The 19,321-nt window shown below is 26.9% G+C and overlaps 1 protein-coding gene across 4 annotated transcripts in view; it reads right to left on the bottom strand.

Annotated features, from left to right (window-relative positions):
• Nucleotides 1-17,862, bottom strand: part of LOC107447736 (serine/threonine-protein kinase tousled-like 2) — a 136,881-nt gene extending 119,019 nt beyond the window's left edge. Inside the window, exons 1-2 of one of the 4 annotated variants that reach the window (XM_043050517.2) lie at nucleotides 17,530-17,862; nucleotides 16,316-16,398 (exon numbers count right to left, since the gene is read on the bottom strand). The gene's annotated coding sequence lies outside the window, so the exon portion shown is untranslated. The other 3 variants (XM_043050516.2, XM_071178064.1, XM_071178065.1) reach the window with 3 other exon arrangements.
• Nucleotides 17,863-19,321: the final 1,459 nt, after the last annotated feature.

Here is a 19,321-nt window from a genome sequence, read left to right as displayed (position 1 = left end):
TCTATCTATCTATCTATCTATCTATCTATCTATCTATCTATCTATATATATATATATATATATATGATAAATGGAATAATCGAATAAAACATTCTGTGAACATTTAATTTAGTACAGGCAAGATTAAGTATACAGAAACGTGATGCACGATGCATGTTTGAATTAATTTACATACTGTTCTCAAGCACTATTTTAAAGTACATGCAGAATCATTCTATACTTTGTAAAATTCATACTTTTGTAAATTTGTGAAAATAGGAAAACAAATTCTGAAAACTATCACAAGAACCAGCGGTCTGCACTGATATTTTGAAAAAAGTTACATTTTCCTTAAAAATTAAATAAATAAAACATGCGTTTAAAGAAGTGATTTCCAAAAATTGCTCCGCGGAACCCCAGGATTCCAATGTAAGGGGTTCCGAGAGTTACGAATTTTATTTTTAAATAACTGTTATAACAATCAGATTCAATTAATATTCCGTTATTTATTTAGTATTTCGATTGTCTTTATGAAATACCAGTGAATAAATAAAAATAAAAAATTAAATATAATTTTTCTAACAGCAATATATTGAATAGATTTAAAAAAAAGGATATAAATTGATAAGAATTGCCTCGATATTTCCCATTGTGGTTTTCGAATCAAAATAAAATTGGTAAATTCCTCAATAAAGAAATATTTCCTACTGTTTATCATTTTAAAGCTCATAAGAATTATTTTTCCGTTTTTATTTTATCGAAAACCTTAATTCGGATTATTTTACTAATTTTCGGCTTATAAATACAGTAGAAGCAAATTTAGAACTATACTAGACTCGACATTTAACTATCAATCATAAAAACTAATTTAAAAACAATTAGTAATTTTACTTTGTACGTTTGCCTTCAGTTAGTACGTTTACTATTACCTTTTCAAACTTTAATTATTAATTCTGTGTTCCATCGGAAGAAGGTCGGCCTAGCTTTTAGGATTCCATATAAGAAATAAAAAAAAAATTGAAAACCACGGCTTTAAGAGGTTGTGGTTTAAAAATTACGAATTAAACATGTTATCGAATTCTTTTTAAAACAATTTTGTAAAGGGTCCGTTTTTAGAATGAAAAGGATTGAAAAAGGATCCAAACTTCTTAAATGGACTCTCATATATATATTAAGTTCCATTTAAGAAATAATAATATAAATCACACTTATGAATAGTTTTAATGTTCTGAATAAACGTTTTAGACATTCAAAATTTGTTCAAAGAGCAACACCTTTCTCACGAAAACACTAAAGAAAAATAAAGCTCAAAATATTGTACAATGAGCAAAATAAAAAATGGACCACCCAGGATAACTTTTGATCTAATAAACAGATCTTCACGTTCTAGGACTCAATCTTAATCGCTCGGGGAGGTGACCTCAAATATGTCAATTAATTATTAATTAATTATTAACTATTAATAATTAACTATTAACTATTAATTAATTATGTCAATTTTCAGTTACTTTCGTGATTGCGACTACATCCAACATTTTGGGGGTAAGAAATCCGAATCCGTCGAAAAAAAGGTATGCTTATTTAGAGAAAAAGTACGTTTTTGTGTCTGAAATCGTACATTAAAATATCGTCCTTAACTAATTAATTAGCATATTTCAAGTCACCCCCCTCGAAATATAAAGATTGAGTCTTAGAACGTGTAGATCCAATCATTAAATCAAAAGTTATTCAGGGTTGTCCGTTTTTTTTTTTTTGCAGTGTACATTANTTTTTTTTTTTTTTTTTTTTTTTTTTAGTCCTGTTGAGCACTATACGTCACAAAATTAAATGAAAAATATAATATAAGAGTAAGATAAATAATTCAAAACAAAAAACTTATTTCCGTTTTACTTTAGTTATTAACAATTAAATCTAACACAATTTTGGTAAATTAGGGGTGCGCTATCTGCGGTCAGGGGACAAATGTGGGCCTCAGAAGGATTGAGAAGATCGCCATCTGCAAATCAAAGACTATTTCGAAAAAAACTATATGACAAGCATAAGAAATTGAATAACCCTTTATCACACTAATTTCAATAAACTATGAAGAAACATCAATATTTTAACACTGAAATTTCATACTGTAAGAGATACTAGTTAAGGATTAAAAATCTTTGATATTTCGATTGTTTTATTTGATCTTTTAAAATTTTATTTAAATAAAATATGTTTAATTAAATCTAATTCAAGGATTTAGTTAAATATGTAAGTGAAAGGTCAATAAAAAAATAATTGACCACGATAAAAGTTGAAAAGCTGTTAAAATTTTATTTTTTAGAACAAAAAAGATCGAAGTTTTCGAAACTTCAATTGCTTTTAACTAGAAATAAATGCATGGCAACCATACAAGATATGATTTGATGCAATTTATCTTTCCTTTTATAAAACAAAATATTCATTTAATTTTCCTTACGCTTAGCTATTATAAATTGATATAAAAACTAAATCTTTTGTGACCTCTGAAAGCAAGAATTTTTTTTTTCTCTGGTTCTTCTCCGAAAAAAATTGTATACTGCTATGCAAAATCTAATTACTTTCAAACAAATGAAACGGTAAAAAAATGAATGAGGTCGAAAAACATAATATAACGTAAATAAATACAATGCATATTATATATTTATGTACAGAAAAAAAAATATATAGGCTGTAACATATTTATGTTACAGCGTATTATGTACAGCCTAGTTGGGTATGTGTTTTTTTTCATTATTTTTAAATATTTCATAATTAAGTAGATAACACCAAAGAGAGAGAGAGAGAGAGAGAGAGAGAGAGAGAGGGAAAATTACACTGAATAATTTTTTATCTAATGGTCGGAATGGAAGGTTTACCTTAAAGATGCTATTTAATTAGTGCAGACGATAATTTAAGAACACTAGAAAGCATTGTTTCTTAAAAAAGTAAGAATAAAAACTAATTACTAAAAATATCTTTTACATAAAAATATGTTTGAGTAAACGTTTTACTGTAATGATTTTTAACAGTTTTTTTTAAAAAAAATTTAAAACAATTTGTACTGGAAACATTGAAAATAAATGAATAGCGATAATAATAATAATAAAAAAAAAAAGAAATAAACAAGGGCTATAAGATAGTCGAACTGTCATTTAACAAAAACGAAATTCCCTAAGATTTCTTAAGTAAAATTTAAAATATGGCAGATTTTCCAGAAATAAAATTAGCGCATTTTTTCAACGTCATTTAAAAATGTAAATATATTGCTTTGTTACTATATTTTTTTGTTGTTGAAACATTGCATTTAATATTCTTAATTGAAAAAGCTTATTATTTTAAGTTTTTAATTTGTAGTCGTAAATTCCTCTTAAAAAAATAAGAATAAGAATCGATTATTAAATTACGAATCAGTAATAAATGAATCGATTTTCAAAATGAAATGTTTAGCATCCACATGCTAAGAAATAAAATGCTGGTTAAGCAGAAAGTCAAAATAACATTCTTCCGGGAACAAGTCTAGTTCTAACTCTTGTTTCTAGAGGGAACGGCCATTTTGTATTTTCTACGTCGCTCTCTTTTACAGCTTTTCATGCATTGACGATTAAAAAAAACTCTCGTATTTTGTAACTTAAATAAAAGTTAGTAATAACACGGGTTATTTTAGAGAAGTTGGGGGTTCGTAATAGACTTTCAACAAAATTTTTCATAGTCTAAATGAACCTTTTATTAAATAAATAATTGTTCAAACGAATCCCTCACAACAATTTTTTTTTTAATATAAAAACGGACCTTTCACAAAATTTCAAAAATGAACCCTTTACAATATTTTCATTTTAAAAATGAATCATACACAAAATTCTTCTAATGAAAAATTACATGGAACACGTCATTAATATATAATTTAAAAGCAAACTCCTTGATGTACATAATTTTTAATGATTCGTTACCAAAAAAAAAAAAAAAAAAAAAAAAAAAAAAAAAAAAANAAAAAAGTTCAGAAAATCATAAGCAGATTTTTCACAAATTCATAAAAGCTAGCGCAATTACAAAACGCCTGGACTAATCACTGGTTTTTGGTAATTTTTCTCAAAATTACACGAACACAACACTATTTTTATAAATTTACAAAATTATGAGTAGATTTTTTACAAAAACGGAACTATTCACAAAAAAGTATGGAATGATTCGTGACTAATCAGCCAACATATTACGGATATTCTACTCAAACATTAAAATTGCACAGTAAAAGGTTTTTACAATTGAAAACTTTAATTAGCCACTTAAGGATAGTTTTCATAATAAATATTCACAATTTCATAATAAATATTCAAAATTCACAATTTTAAGCGAGCAATATGCTGTGACAATAACAATTGTGATGAGTTAACAATTGTTATTAATGACAATTAGGTTAAATTTTGTTCATTTCTAGGTAATGAAAGTATTTGTGAACTAAGGTTTCAATAACTTGATGGGATAAGTTTTGATCATTTTGTATAACGCTCTCCATTCTAATTATACAATTAGAATTCTAATTTTACTATTAGTATTCTCATTATGAAATTAGAATTGGCGAAAATGACAGTGAAATGAATTATTTATTAATTTTAATGATTATCAACTAAAAGTTCTAATTCTAGACTGATTTTTAGTATTTTTTTTTTTTTTTAGAGAAAGTTTTTTCTTTTTTTTAAATGTTTTTTTTTTACATATTTAAAATATTTGTTCATTTCAACAATTCTTTTAAGAAAAATAAAAACTTTGTAGCTTTTCTTATTATTTCCCTTGACTTCGAAACCTTTAATGAGTTTTAGTTAGGTAGAAAAATACCGCCCAATTAACGATTTAAAAAAAAAAAAATATCACTTTTTTTTTGTCGATCGAAAGAATTTAAAATGCACACTTACACAATTATGGTGAAAAAAATTTCATTTTAACTTTTTTTTGAAAATAAATTACAATTAATAACGTCTTGCTAGGATTCGGAGTTAACTAGACTTTAGTAAAGGGTACGAATGCAGCCAGCGGAAGGACGGAAATGACCGATTGTTCTACTGTTCGAGGAAGTGACCTATTGATCGCCTCTATCCGTTTAAAAGCAAGTATTCGGTGTACAGATTCTACTTTATGGATGAGGTCAAAATGTTTTAACTTTAGGATAAAAAAGATTTTGCACCTTCAAATTTGACAAATGCTTTAAATAAAATATCAGGCCTTCAATTCTAAAGGCTGTTAAAAACTGTCAACAGACGAAGTTAGGATTGCAAGATTTGACTGCATTCGTCATGTAGCAATATATAATTTCACATATTATATTGATTATCATTCGCACATAAGGATTATTATACACACAAATCGAAACAATAATTTTCTAACAAAAAAAAAACATTGAGTACAAGGAAAGATAAACCAATCCAAAACACAGGCACGTAAGATTTCATTTCTGATTTTATTAGTTATAGATAACAATGAGAAAATTTTATATTTAATAAAATTTCCTCATTATTACTTTGATATTCACAGTTTTCCCACATTTACAATTTCCTTAATTATAATCCTATGCAATTTAAAATCAGGGGCAGTTTTTCGAGTTTTAAATAATAATGTAATTCAATTTAAACTACTTTGATATTCTTGCTTTTTTATGAGATATCATCATGAAATCATATTATAATAGAGCAATAATCATACATATTTCTTTTTATTAAATTTTTTTAAACAATTTCCTGGCGATTTCATTAATGAAGTAAAAAGGAAGTTAAGTAATTGTGAGCTATAAAAGATAGATTAACATTTATTGGAAGAATTTAAATACAATCGAAAGATAAAGAATCACATTTTCTTTAAAACTACAGGATCTTAATAAAAAAAAATTGGAATAAAGTAATATTTAATAATTACACTGAAAAATGCAGCTTTCACCCCAGCATTCTTATTGTCATGACAACCGGAAAAATAATAATATAAAAAGAAAGGATATCCTCTGGTCAACGAACAATTTCTAGTTCAGCATGCCGTTTCTGCAACAAGTGTTAAGCACACCGTCCATCTCTTAAATTTCCACCGCTGTAAGCTCTGTTACGTTTTTTTTTTTTTAGAGTTAAGTAATTTTGCCTAAATGTCTTTAAATGGCATAGAAATATTTTCGACTTTTTCAGGTAAAACCAAAAAGTTCCCAGCAGAATTTTCCTTTGTTTTTAAGTAATTTTCCAGTTTATTAAGCGACACATAATTAGGGGTATAATTGGAAGAAATATGAGTCAGTTAGCTAAGTCTTCACTAACTATTTTGTCTTGAAAAACGGTATCCCTTCGCAATATTTTTCACTTTAAAAAGGCAACATTTACAAAATTCTTTGTTTGAAAAAACTGAGTTTATGAAGTTATTAATTCATAAATAGAAAATTATAACTCCGTGGTTTTTGTGTGTTCTTTACTTTCATATATTCGCAAAAACAGGACCCTAGCAGAATGAATCCAATTTTAAGCAAATTTTAAAATCAGAAAATAATGAATAGATTTTTAAAAAATTTTCATAAAAACACGAGTCATTGAAAATTAGCAAAAGTTATTTTCAAATATCAATAGTACGCCATTTTTTTAAATTAGTTCCTGACAAATATACCAATTATGTAAATTAATAAAAAATAGCGTCTTTTTTTTTTTTTTAAAGGCATATATTTTATTGAATATTAACGAATACTATGACCACAACACCTCTTAATTTATGCAAATTATTACAAAATACATCAAAATGATTGATGTAATTAAACTTTACAATTATTTCGCGATTAGAATAATTTTAGTATTATTTGGGCAGTTTATGAGAAATATGACTAAGTGTGATCAGAAAAATTAAACTTTAAATTATTTCGTGATCAGGATAATTTCAGGATTATTTGTACAATTTATATGAAAAACATATACAAATTATTGGCTATCTGAAGTTCGGAATTTTATCGTACACGTCGTAAAACGATTGAATAAAAAAAACAACACTCCATTTGCATATAATAACGAATACTATTACCTGAATTGATTGAGATAATATAATATTGAGAAATGATTTTGAATAACAATTTAAAAATGCACGCTGTGAGCATTAACTAAGAAGTATATTTGCTTATCACAACAGCTGTAATAATTGAAAAGGGCGTATTGAGCGTCAAATGGTTGAAAGGTTGTAAAAACTAAAAGAATCTTTATCATCCACAAGGTCAAAAATCCTTGCTTTCTAAAAATAAAAAATAATAATAAAATAATAATAATAAATGCGTGACGAAAAACACGTATTTCGTTACAAGGTAGTGGTACAAAGAAATTCATCTAATTCGTTTTCAACAATTTATTACTTCAGCAGGTCGAAATAAAATAACAACTTGTAAGGATTATCAATGAATCATTTGATGAAAAAGACAAAATATAACGATGCTAACTCAAAATAATTTTGAAATATTATACACATCAAATTGGTAACTTGGGAGCAGAATTAAACAATAAATATATCTTTGTGACAAATGCTGACAGCAATTAATCCGGATTGTTTATTGTTTCGAAGTAACAAATTTTAAGTAATAGAGGGAAAAAAGAATAGTAAAATTCAAAAACGAAGCAGTGGACGAATGTAAATGCGAATTCTTATCAATTTTTTTAAAATAAAATTCATTTGCTAGGGCATTTAACATAAAGTTAAAACAAAGCTACAAAACCAGTTTTTAAAATCTAATATAGATTATTTAATATTTTGGAAAAATGTTCAGTTTTTATTTTTTTTATATTTTATCTTATATTTTCTCGATTTTCAATCTCTTCTTTAAAAAAAAAAATATTAAAAAAAAGACACTAAAATAGGTGAAAACATACCACATGCGTCAAAACTAATAAAGTAAAAAGAAAAAAAATAAGTTTCGTTATTTAGTCTATTATTTATATATCAAATAACAAATTTAGAATTGAAGATACATTTTACAAAATATGATTTAAAACCAAGTTTTAATTTAAATCATACTAAAATTTTCTGAACACATATATATATATATAATATATAATACTTAATTACGTTTTTACGTTGGTAAAACAGAATTACAATATCAAGCGTGTGAGCAGTTATAAGTATGAAAACGCAAAAGTACATGTTTACAAATTTCTGAATGAAGATTCTTTTTTCACATAGAAAACGAAAACAACATACTCAGCTGCAAGTTGGGAAGAATTGAAAGGTTAAAAGCAAATAGCTCATATCAACAACGTACTCTATCATTAATGTTTAGATTCTACAAGTTTTTTTTTTTTACGTGTAATTTATTTCAATTTAACACCTTATTAGTTCTGCCATTTGTCAGCTTTAAAGTGATAGCTTTTCATCCTGAAACTTTTAATTGTGTTTATAACTTAAGTTACGAATCTATAATTAAAAGCATAATTATCATTTTGATTCAGCAAGTTCTTCTAGTGCATGTTATTTATTTCAATTCACAATTGTTTACTTCAATAACTTATCATTGACTAAAAATTTAATTTTTATAAAAAAGAGGAATTCGTTTTAAAGATATTAATAATTGTTTTTAATTCTTAACGATTTTATGCAAGAAAGCAATTCAAACGGGTTTCACTTAGTAATCGAGCGAAGCGATCATAACCATATCAGATAGTATAGCAATGTTCTGGGATTGGGAGCAGAAATCACTAGTTTATTGTTGACTAAAAATGTATAACTATTGGGCTTAAATTCCAGGCACTTACGATGATTATTTTATAAAACCTATATTATTTTTGTGAAACCTTTTAACTATGTATTTAAAAAAAAAAAAAAATGCCTACGTAGGAGAGTGTAAGATAACATTGTTGAGAAACGTTTTAAATGTACTTAATTTTCGAAGTTGCTATTGCTTTTTGAAAATTTATATCCTGATGCATATTTATTGTAAGTAAAATATTTATAATAACAACTGTTTGATGACTGTTTTTTTTTCCTTCTCTTCATTGCTATGAAAAGTATAAAGTTATAATTTATTCGGCGATAATTTTTACGAAGTAAAAAAAGGAGGGGAAAAAAGTGCTACAACGAAATAAAACCACTTTTGATTTCGACAAAATTTTCCAAGAGTAGGTCAAAAATTAAGTGTTAAGAAAGATTTCTTTTTCTTTTAGTCCATTGTAGAGTAAGTGCAAAGCATAATCAAAATAGAGATTTAAAATTAAACATTATGCAGGCTGAACTAGATTCAATTATTATTTTTAAATTTTTTATGATGAAATACATTTTGGAAAACACAAATTTAACACGAATGTAGTAGAAAAAATATTTTAATCCAATATAGTTTAATATTCATCTAGTATAAGACTGCAGCAAAAAAACCTGAACAAACAATTTTTAAAATTACCTATTAAAAATAAATAAATTATTAAAATATATCAATAAATAATAAGAGGAGACTTTCACTAATAATTAAATTCAACTGGTTTCAAATTGGCTACCTTTTGCAATGATACAGGACGTTTCAGTAAGTGTTTGCACCAGCTCACAAGGCTAAAAGAGAGACAAAGATGCAAGGCTCATTTTCCAGGCATAATATCATATGAAGAATGGCCAGCCTATTCGCCAGATCTCAATCCAATGAATTACAGCGGAGTCTAGGGCTTCCACTAAACCATACAAAACTTTGGACTCTCTAAATCAATAGCTGCAGCGGGAATGGGAGAGATTTAAGGAAGAAGACTTGCAGACCATTACTGAAAATTTCAATAAGCAATTGTGCCTCTGCATTGCTGCACTTAGAAACGAATTATATTTTTTTGTTAGTAAAATCTACTCTTATTGTTGTTTGTTATATTTTGTTTATAGATTTATTTTTAATTAAATGAACTTTTTGTCCATTTTTGTAGATTATTTATTTTTGCAAGTTTTGCAAAGAAATGTTACCTTAAGATAACTTCAAATATTAAAAAAAATTTTTTTCCTTGATACTTAAATAAAAAAGTTAAGACCATTTACCTAAAGTAGCACTACTAAGTTAGACATTAATGGAAGAATTATAAAAATAAGCATGTTTTTAAGTCGAATTAGTAGTCGATTAGTTAGAGTAACACCAATTTAAATATATTATCCAAATACTTTAAACTAACATTAATTTAAGCAAATGGATTTGATTAAGTATTCCAACAATGTAGTTAGATTTACAACTTGGAATTTCATTTTTATGAGACTTAAATGTATGCAGGAGAATTTGACAAATACCACTAATATTAGCAAAATAGTAATTTTCAAGCTTCTTTTTTGGCATTTACAATTTCTTCGCCATTTTTTTTTAAATTTACACTTTGGGGTTGAAAATGGAAATACTTAAATGGCTCTTTTCTTTAAATTTAACCACCCAAGACTCAATGAGAATCAGCAATTTCAACTTACATCTGACAAGTAAAGGGAGCCTCAAATTTTTAAGACTTGTTAAGGCACGACAAAGGAATTAAGATAGCAACCCCCAAAAAAGTAACACCATAATATGCTAATAGATTGAGCTCTTTATCTCACTACTGAAATGCTACAGGAAACCTAGCAGCACTATGTGGGTGTTTCTGGGTGCCCATGCCCCCATGATGATTCTTCAAACTTTGATTTTTTTCTGTGGAAAGCCTTTAAATCTGTGGCAAAATGATCTTGTGGCAAAACTCCTTCACAATGCTGCTATAATCAAAGAAACTCTAATGCATTACTGCATTAAGCATTAATGTTATATATAAGCATCACAGCTAACATAGTTAGGTATACATGGTGCAAGCTACAAAGCATTATTTTTGAAATACTCTGAATATCTAAAGACAGGCTTAAAAATAATCTCAGACTCTGTCTTCTTAAAGTGATCTTGAGCTCATCACTAGTAAAGATTAGTGCCAATGCACAACATGAACAGGACAGAGCCTTTTAACTCTTTAGGTTTGATGTTTATGCTGAAAGAGGTTTAATCGGTTCTAGATCGGTTGTGTAACCGTAACAAGATTTCCTTTGAAAGGGAAAACCGGTGCGCTTCATAACATATTCTTTTTTAACATTCAGATAAAAGGAATGGCTTTTATGGAAAAAATATCTAGGTTAATGCTCAGTTGACAGTTAACTTAGCTACGTCACAAAATGAAAATTTGACTAGTTGTCCATTGTATTACATGTGTCGTGATACTACAGAAAAGGTGAAACCAAAGAAGAAAATATATAGAAAATATAACCTTTAAATTCTGTAAGTCCTGAAAATATGCATATTTAGGAGAGTTACGAAAATTATGAAGAAAAATAACTATTTTAACTTTAGTAATCCACATCCCAGTAAAAATGTTCCGTGTTAAACTTCCGGAACACCAAATACAAAAATGATTTTGACTATTCACCCTATTCAAAGGTTAGGTTCAACACATCTGAAATATTTCTTTTACAATAGAATGTGAATGTATGAAAAAAAATTAATTTCATGTAACATTAAGAACATTTAAAAGGATAAATAATCAAGTTTAACAAATCACAACTTTTTTTTTTCATTTACTGATAATTTAAGTTAAATTTCTTAATTCATATTGTAAAAAAAAATTTCTTTTTTTCCTTACCCCACAGCATCCAATGAATTACCATAAAACATCCATTGAAAACTGCTGATAAAAATATATACACTACCAAATAGAAGACACTAAGACAAACTTCATATCTTGAATTAATAAAATTATTATCTATAGTTAAGTTTAAATATAAACTATTAAATTTGATAACAATTGATATTCTCCATTTCATGAGCTGTATGACTCACACAAGCCAAACATAGTAACTATTTCAATCACATATATAATATTAATAAAAATATAATAAGCATAATAAAAATATTATACACTGCTGTCAATCATCTCATAACTCTTTCTCACACTTTAAAAACTATCTTTAGGTGTTCATTATTAAATTGAACCACAATTTATATACTAAAAAAAAAAATAAAAAAAAACTTAAATAGCCACTTAGGTCAGTTTGGCATAATAAACTTTTTTAAATTTCCATAACTGGATTAGTTTCTCTCCCACAATAAGCAATTTACTGGTTGTTGCTATGCAAACATTCAATTTTATTTTTGATCCAGCATCCCGATACTTCTAAAAATATCATTAAAATTTTACTCTTTTAAAAAAATTTAATATTGATCAGTTCTGAAGCTTAAAGAAAGGTTCAGTTGCTGTTAAAATGTCAGTAATAAATTAAAAATTCAAAATAAACCCTCACAATTTAAAAAATTTTCATGTTATCATCTTAAAATCTCATGGATTTTTTTTTTAAAATTGACATGTTGTAAATTTTTTTTTTAAATTATTAAATGACACAATTCATTCAATATTTTAAAATACAGAAAAAAATGTGCAGATCAACAACTACTTTAATGAAAATAATTTGAAAACAATTTTAAAAAAAATATTAGCTTTAAACATAAGCATTTCTTTTTTTATGCAGGTGATTCAAGAGTAAATCTCAAAATGTACATTTAAAGCTTTAATTTTTAGATTACATTTAAAGTTGATTTTTGGATTTAAAATTGAATGATTGCATCCCTTAACAACATGTTCTTATGCAGTTAAATAAGGCAGATATTTTCCAATAAAATAATTAACACCGCAAACTTATTTAATCTTCATTGATGGCACATATAATTAGTAGAAGTATGATTAGATAGTAGAATACTATATTTAAAAAAATAGCCTTTCATTATAGAATAATTTGGTAATTAAAATTAGACTTTACAGTGTTAAAAATACACTAAGTATCTTAAGAAAAATACATCATTAGTATATTTCACCTATGTNAGCCGAAGACCTAAAGTAATAAACCTTGTAATTTAGACGTTTTCATAGATTACATTTAAAAGTTTTAATCTTGCAATCAATTGGAAATAACATTTTTGCATTTAGCTACATGAATTTTAAATAAAATAAGTTTTTATTACATATTTATCGCATGCATACAAATGCAAGGGATTTTATTAAACATGAATAATTAAATACTATTAAAGTAGAGTCTCAATAATTCGAGGTGCATGGGAGTGAGCCTACCTCGAACTTTCAAAAACTCAAATTATCGTAAACTTCCAGCCGGAATACCCTGGCTGGCAGGGCGCTGGACTAATTTTGTGAGACTTGGAATTCTAATCCAGCCAGCCAAAGACAGTAAATGGTGACTGGCACAAGTTAAATTTGTCGGGTCACAAAGTCCTCCAAGTCCCCAAAACAAATTATACCTCTGGAGGTACTGACTTGGAGATTGATCGTTCTTTGGTTCTGGTAAAAATTACGATCTGTGGATGAATGAATGGTTCTGCCCAATAAATGGGTGTGGCAGAAGTCGAATTCTTGGCCATATATGGCACCACTGTAGAACAAGAACAATCTCACCACCACAGCCTTAATGGTCGAGGACAACATTAAGAATATTCATTATATAATTGCATCAGGTTACTATTATTTTAAAATAATTGTGTAATGCTTTTTGTTTAAACACACTATTCACATGTTTCATCGCTTAATACACAAGTTTGTTTCTCAATATTCAGTAGTAGTAATCATTGTAAAATCAATCCTAGTAATCATTTCACACATTGTGTATGCTTAGGAGCAAGACTAACCCTTTTTCACTAGCTCGGATTTATGGGAAACTCGAACTATCGAGACTCTACTGTATTTTTACTTTAACAAATCATCAAACTTGTGATGTTACACTTCCTCCGAACTGCATTTTTCCATTTAAATTTATTCTATTATTCTAATAGAGACACGTAAACGGATCAGTGTGCGGGCTAGTAATACCTTTTAGTTACACAACATCAAATTCTAAATAAATTATATTCAGTATAATTTAAATTAATTATTTTGTCCAAGCTTACTTTTATCTCTAATCACATTTATTATTCTACCAGAAAAAATATTTGCAAATGAAAGAGATGCCAAGTATAAATTCTAGTTCTAATATTTTTAAATAAAATATACAAGAATTTTTATACATAAATGCGATCGACGATTTCTCGAAACTTCTGGACCTAGGATTTCCGGATTGCGGTTAGCGAAAAATCCAGACTTTTTCCGGAGCACAATCATCTCTGATTAAGATAAGCTTATTTTACCTAGCCTAATGGTAAATGGTTATCTAGTATAATGGTAAAGTATAAAATGTACTTCCGCTTTAAATATTCAAGGATTATCTAGATTTAAATTAGCAAAATTAGATGACATATGTAATATATGAGTTTCTATTTTGTCCATCCAATCTTAAATAGATGCATAGACATCCTCGCATACCAGTGGTCGCTAAACCATCGATCGTGGACTACTAAAAAGTTGGTAGCTCATCGAAAGATTTAAAAGTGGTACAGAACCTGAAAAGTTTGGCAACAACTGCTCAACAATCTGATAAAAAGCGTTTCTGAGTAGAGCTATTCATCATAGGTTATTGTGAATAATTTCTAATGCATCCCATTTCAATCAAAAACTCTTTGATGAAAGTTAAGTTAGACTTGAACCCCTCTTTTATGGGTTGGTTTGCAATTTAACAAAAATAAATGTTTAATTAAATATCATAAAAAATTTACGAAAAACAATGACTCGATACCAACAACAACAAATATATCTAAAGCCGCGATGGCCCAGGGGATAAGGTCGTTTGCCTTCCAATGAGGTGAACTGGGTTCGAAGAAAACTACAGAAATAGATTTATAAAGAGATTTAAATAAAAATAACCAATATCGTGATTTTGATCAACATAAAAAATTAATATCAATTGTGATTCTGTTAAAAACTCAATCAAGAACCAGGACCTTTACCATTTAATAATAAGTTATAAATTGATAAAAAAAATAGAAAGTATGGGATTGATAGTAAAATACTTACATAAATTTGTTATCAAAGGCAACAGAATGATAATTAAATTATAATATTTTTTTTAACACACAAACTGCCCAAATTCTTTTTTTTCTTTCTCAGAAATGATAAAAACAACTAAAAATATTTTTTATTACGGTAGCAGAAATCCAGAATAACTTTTGATCTAATTGAAGTCTTCGTGTGCAAACACGATTATTCAATATGGTATTAATTAATCAAAACAGGTATTAATTTAACTATAGAATCTGACACAAATACTTCCTTTAAAAAACAGACTTTTTTATCCAGTAAATAAGGATTTTTACAAAGATGAATTTGTTCTCTTATACTGATTAAAAATTAACTTTAAAGAAAAACGGAAGAATAGCAATTTTGTAGCGCCTAGTATCTCATTTGCATGGGACGGAGGGAAACTTAAAAAAATATGGCAGTTTTTTTTGTCAGCCAGGTGCAAGCGAAAAGTTGACAAAAGATGCAGCCGTCCGACTATCTTAATGATTCTTAACAATAAACAAAATGAGCATTCACAATAAATTTTTAAAAAAAATAAAATTTAATCGTCTTGTGTGTGGCCGATCTTAAAGTACCAAAAAGATCACAGAAGACGATCTATTTGATGGGTCTAACTCATAGCCGCCCCCGAGCAAACATCGATATATTTATTTAAAACTTTTGAAAGTTCAAACTCCGTGCTGCATTTCAAGAATTGGAGTTGGCATGAACAGGAACTGATATGGAAAAATATCCTTTAAATTCCATATAATGTTATAATTCTTTGTTATTTGAATTTTTTTTTAATAATTAAAATAATTTGATATAATATAAGAATAGCACAACTTCAACTATTTCTCCTAAAAAGCTGATTTTATTCACCACCCCCAGAAACTGTTTTTTGGGGGCAGTGAATGTGAGGTGAGATTTAAGTCATCGCTTACCCAATTCTGTAAAAAAAATTATACAACTACATACTAAAATTATAAACAAATAATATTTGGCACAATGGATTTAAAATAATACAGTTATTGTACACGCATAAAAATTAAATTGATAGTTCAATTTGGAAACTTGTTATAAAACAAGCCGAAGACCTAAAGTAATAAAGGATAATACAATTCAATATAAAACATAGTATACGCATAAATTATTAAATCACTTATAAGTTATTAAATCAATTAATAAGTTATTAAATCAATTAAAATCGTTTGTCAATTATGACAAAAGAAGTAAAGCAAATAAAAAATATTTCTCTTGAAAATAGTTTTTTTAAAAAAAAAAACAAGTACTAATGGCATTAACAATAACATTTTAATCACAGTAAGAAATTTTGCCTACAAAGATTATGATTTCATTTATGAAATTAAAGACATCAAATTCAAATCACAGTATACTAAATTAACGCAAAATGCAGTATATAATTGTCAATAAATCAATATCGAAAGAAAAAAACTTACATTTTATACATGAATTCCAATACAATGACTTTATGACTAAACATCGAATGTTTACTTATTGCTTAGATTATAAGAAGAAATGCCTGAAACACAATGAAAATAATTTATGTAAGAAAAAATTAAAATATAACAAATACCATTTCAATTTTTTTTAAAAAAACATCGTCAAAATATCATGACTCAATCATTACCCCACATCAATAACATATTTTAAATGCCGATCGCTACATACACACTATCTAAACAAAACAATTTGAAATATGTTTAATTTAACTTTGAATGAATACCTACTATCTTCAATAAAAGCTTACAAATTCATAATAAGAGGAAATAAACGGTATATTTCATTTACACAATACGTAACAGAATGATAAAAAATACATTCATCAATTACCCTTCACTATGCATTACGATATTAGTACGTTTCAATTGTTAGGCTTAACACATTTTATACAATCTGCTGAAAGATTTCCAATTTTAAATACAATATTAAAACTGAAATGAAAAACATTAAGTGAACATTCAAGATAATCTATAAAGGTCCATAATAATTAAATGATAATAATTTTGAAAGATTCTCTTTCTAAAATCCAACTTACAACTGACGATAAAATTCCCACATCACGATGTCAGTAGAGGGCATCAGCTGATTTTGATATCAAATAAGAAAAATTTAACTAGCGAATTCCGAGAGGGAGTTCAGTCAGATCTTCGAAATATTTTGAAAGTATAAGTTGCTAGCTTGAAAAATCAATTCGATGTTAAATATAATTCAAAAAGTAATACTAATCGGCATCGTTAAAAAAATTATTAAGTTAATATTATTCTATCAGATTTAACAATAAGATATTTAGTGCAATTAAATAGATTGCATTAAGATTATTATTACATGCATTTAGTTTGTTAGCGATATTATTATTGTATATATGCTTTTCATTACTTCTATCACTTACTACTTATTTAAATGACCTTTGAAAGCTTTAGTATTTATAAATGACGAATCCGGAAATATTAAAACCGACACTCAACTTTGTTTTCAATACTGTCAAACGAAGGGCTGAAGAAAATTGGTTATTTTATTTTCATCGGTCTAATAATAATAGTTGTATCAGTGCTGACTGCTTGGGATAAATAATAATTTTTAAGCAAATACAAGCAATATATCGTACAATTATAAAATGATAAATTTTAAAAATTGATCCAATAATAAATACCTTATAAATGATATTTTTAGTCCACAATCGTTTGTATGAATTCAATAAAAACTTGTACATTATTTCTGAACAAAAATTTTAATTATTTCATAAGAAAAAATAAATGTTTTCTTTCTTTGTCAAAAAAATCATTTACAATGTCGAATCAATGTGTATAAGATTAAAAAAGTTTAGATTATAAATTATATGCAGGCTAAGTACCATCATGATTCAAGACTCAAATAAACGTAAAAAGAAACACTCAAACCATATTAATTTTTTATACATTCCAAATCCATCTTAATGAAAATGATGACTTCCTGTTCATTCCGCTTGAATTTTCGAAAATTCGTCTGCTCAATATAAGTGAATTTGCGCTACGCGCGCTTCGGCGCTGTCGTTTGTAAACAATGTAGCGCCATCTATGTAGACTAATTTACTGCATTCTCAACTAGAATTTCTTAGAAACTTTTTATTCTTTTTCTTTCAATTTGGATTTCAAAATTTATGCATAAAACTGAAAATAATTATGAAGAAAACATCATTAATGACAAAAACTTTCAAAATCTTTCCTGAAATTTATTTTTAAGATTAATAATAATTATCAATTAAAAATAATGAGCTGTGTAATTTTTAATTTAATTTTATTTTTTATAAAAAATGTTTAATGCAACTAATTAACACGAAATTTTGTTTATTTTTTTTGCTATTAGGAATAAGTCATACATTTTTGGCTGAACATATACAAATAAAAATATTATATTAATCACTTGATGATTAGTTATACTTGGACACTGTACAGATGGCAGCACTAAAAGTGTGCAATGTTTCTTCTTTTATGTTTTTTATATTAAGGAAAGATTATTCGAACTCTCATAATATACAATACATATCACGTGATATTTTTTTTTATATACTGAATTTTTGCGCAATTTAATACCGCTCAGATGATAGTAATTAATAAAAGGGATAAGCAAAATGAAATCTATAGTTGATAAAGATACATGGGGTTCTTGCGTATCGCCTTTATACTGTGTAATTTTCTACTACTGTTTTCTACTTCGGGGGGCGATTTTTAATCATAATATTTGTGTCTTTCTAACGCAAAGCATCTTTACCAAATGAAAATTATGTTGTTGTTTCTAATCCCCAAGAGGTCCATCCCAATGAAAATTATTAAACTTTTCAGTCATTTCTTATATAAGAATTTTCTTACCATTTAATTTTTATATGGTTTCCTAATAGGTGTCAGTCCCAGAAAAAAATTTGATTCAGGAAAGAAAAAAAAAGAAGAAAAAAAGAAAATGCGTACAATTTAAACAGAAAAATTGGGGTTGCTGAATTTCCCCACTTTAGTTTCAATTTTTTTTTTCAGACATTTACAAGAAGGACTGTTTATAAGCATTAACGCAAAGAAAGTAGATTTTAATTTTTTTGCAGAGAGACATAATTCAGTCTTCTTTTTAATAATTTATAACAATAATTTACTATTGAACGTTTTAAAAAATGTCTTAAACTGCTAACGAAATAAAAGTAGCTCATTTTTTAAAGTCTTACTCTAAACACTTTTCAGAAGAAAATATCGATAATCTCTTTAGATACAGAAAATTTCACTTCATATTGTGTTGAAAATTTTCTTTCGCAATGTTGCAGAAGAAGATTTTTCGATTTTTTTTTGCATAAGGAAAGAATGCATAAGGAAAAGAATGAAAACGCTTAAAATGCGTAATCTTAAAAATGTAATTGCAGAACATTAAATAAATCTAAATGTACTTGGTATTTATAGAGAGCAAAATTTTTTGCATTTGAAAGG

Source organism: Parasteatoda tepidariorum, chromosome 2 (assembly GCF_043381705.1).
Source record: "Parasteatoda tepidariorum isolate YZ-2023 chromosome 2, CAS_Ptep_4.0, whole genome shotgun sequence".
Classification (NCBI taxonomy): domain Eukaryota; kingdom Metazoa; phylum Arthropoda; class Arachnida; order Araneae; family Theridiidae; genus Parasteatoda; species Parasteatoda tepidariorum.
This window is presented reverse-complemented; position numbering and strand designations above follow the sequence as displayed.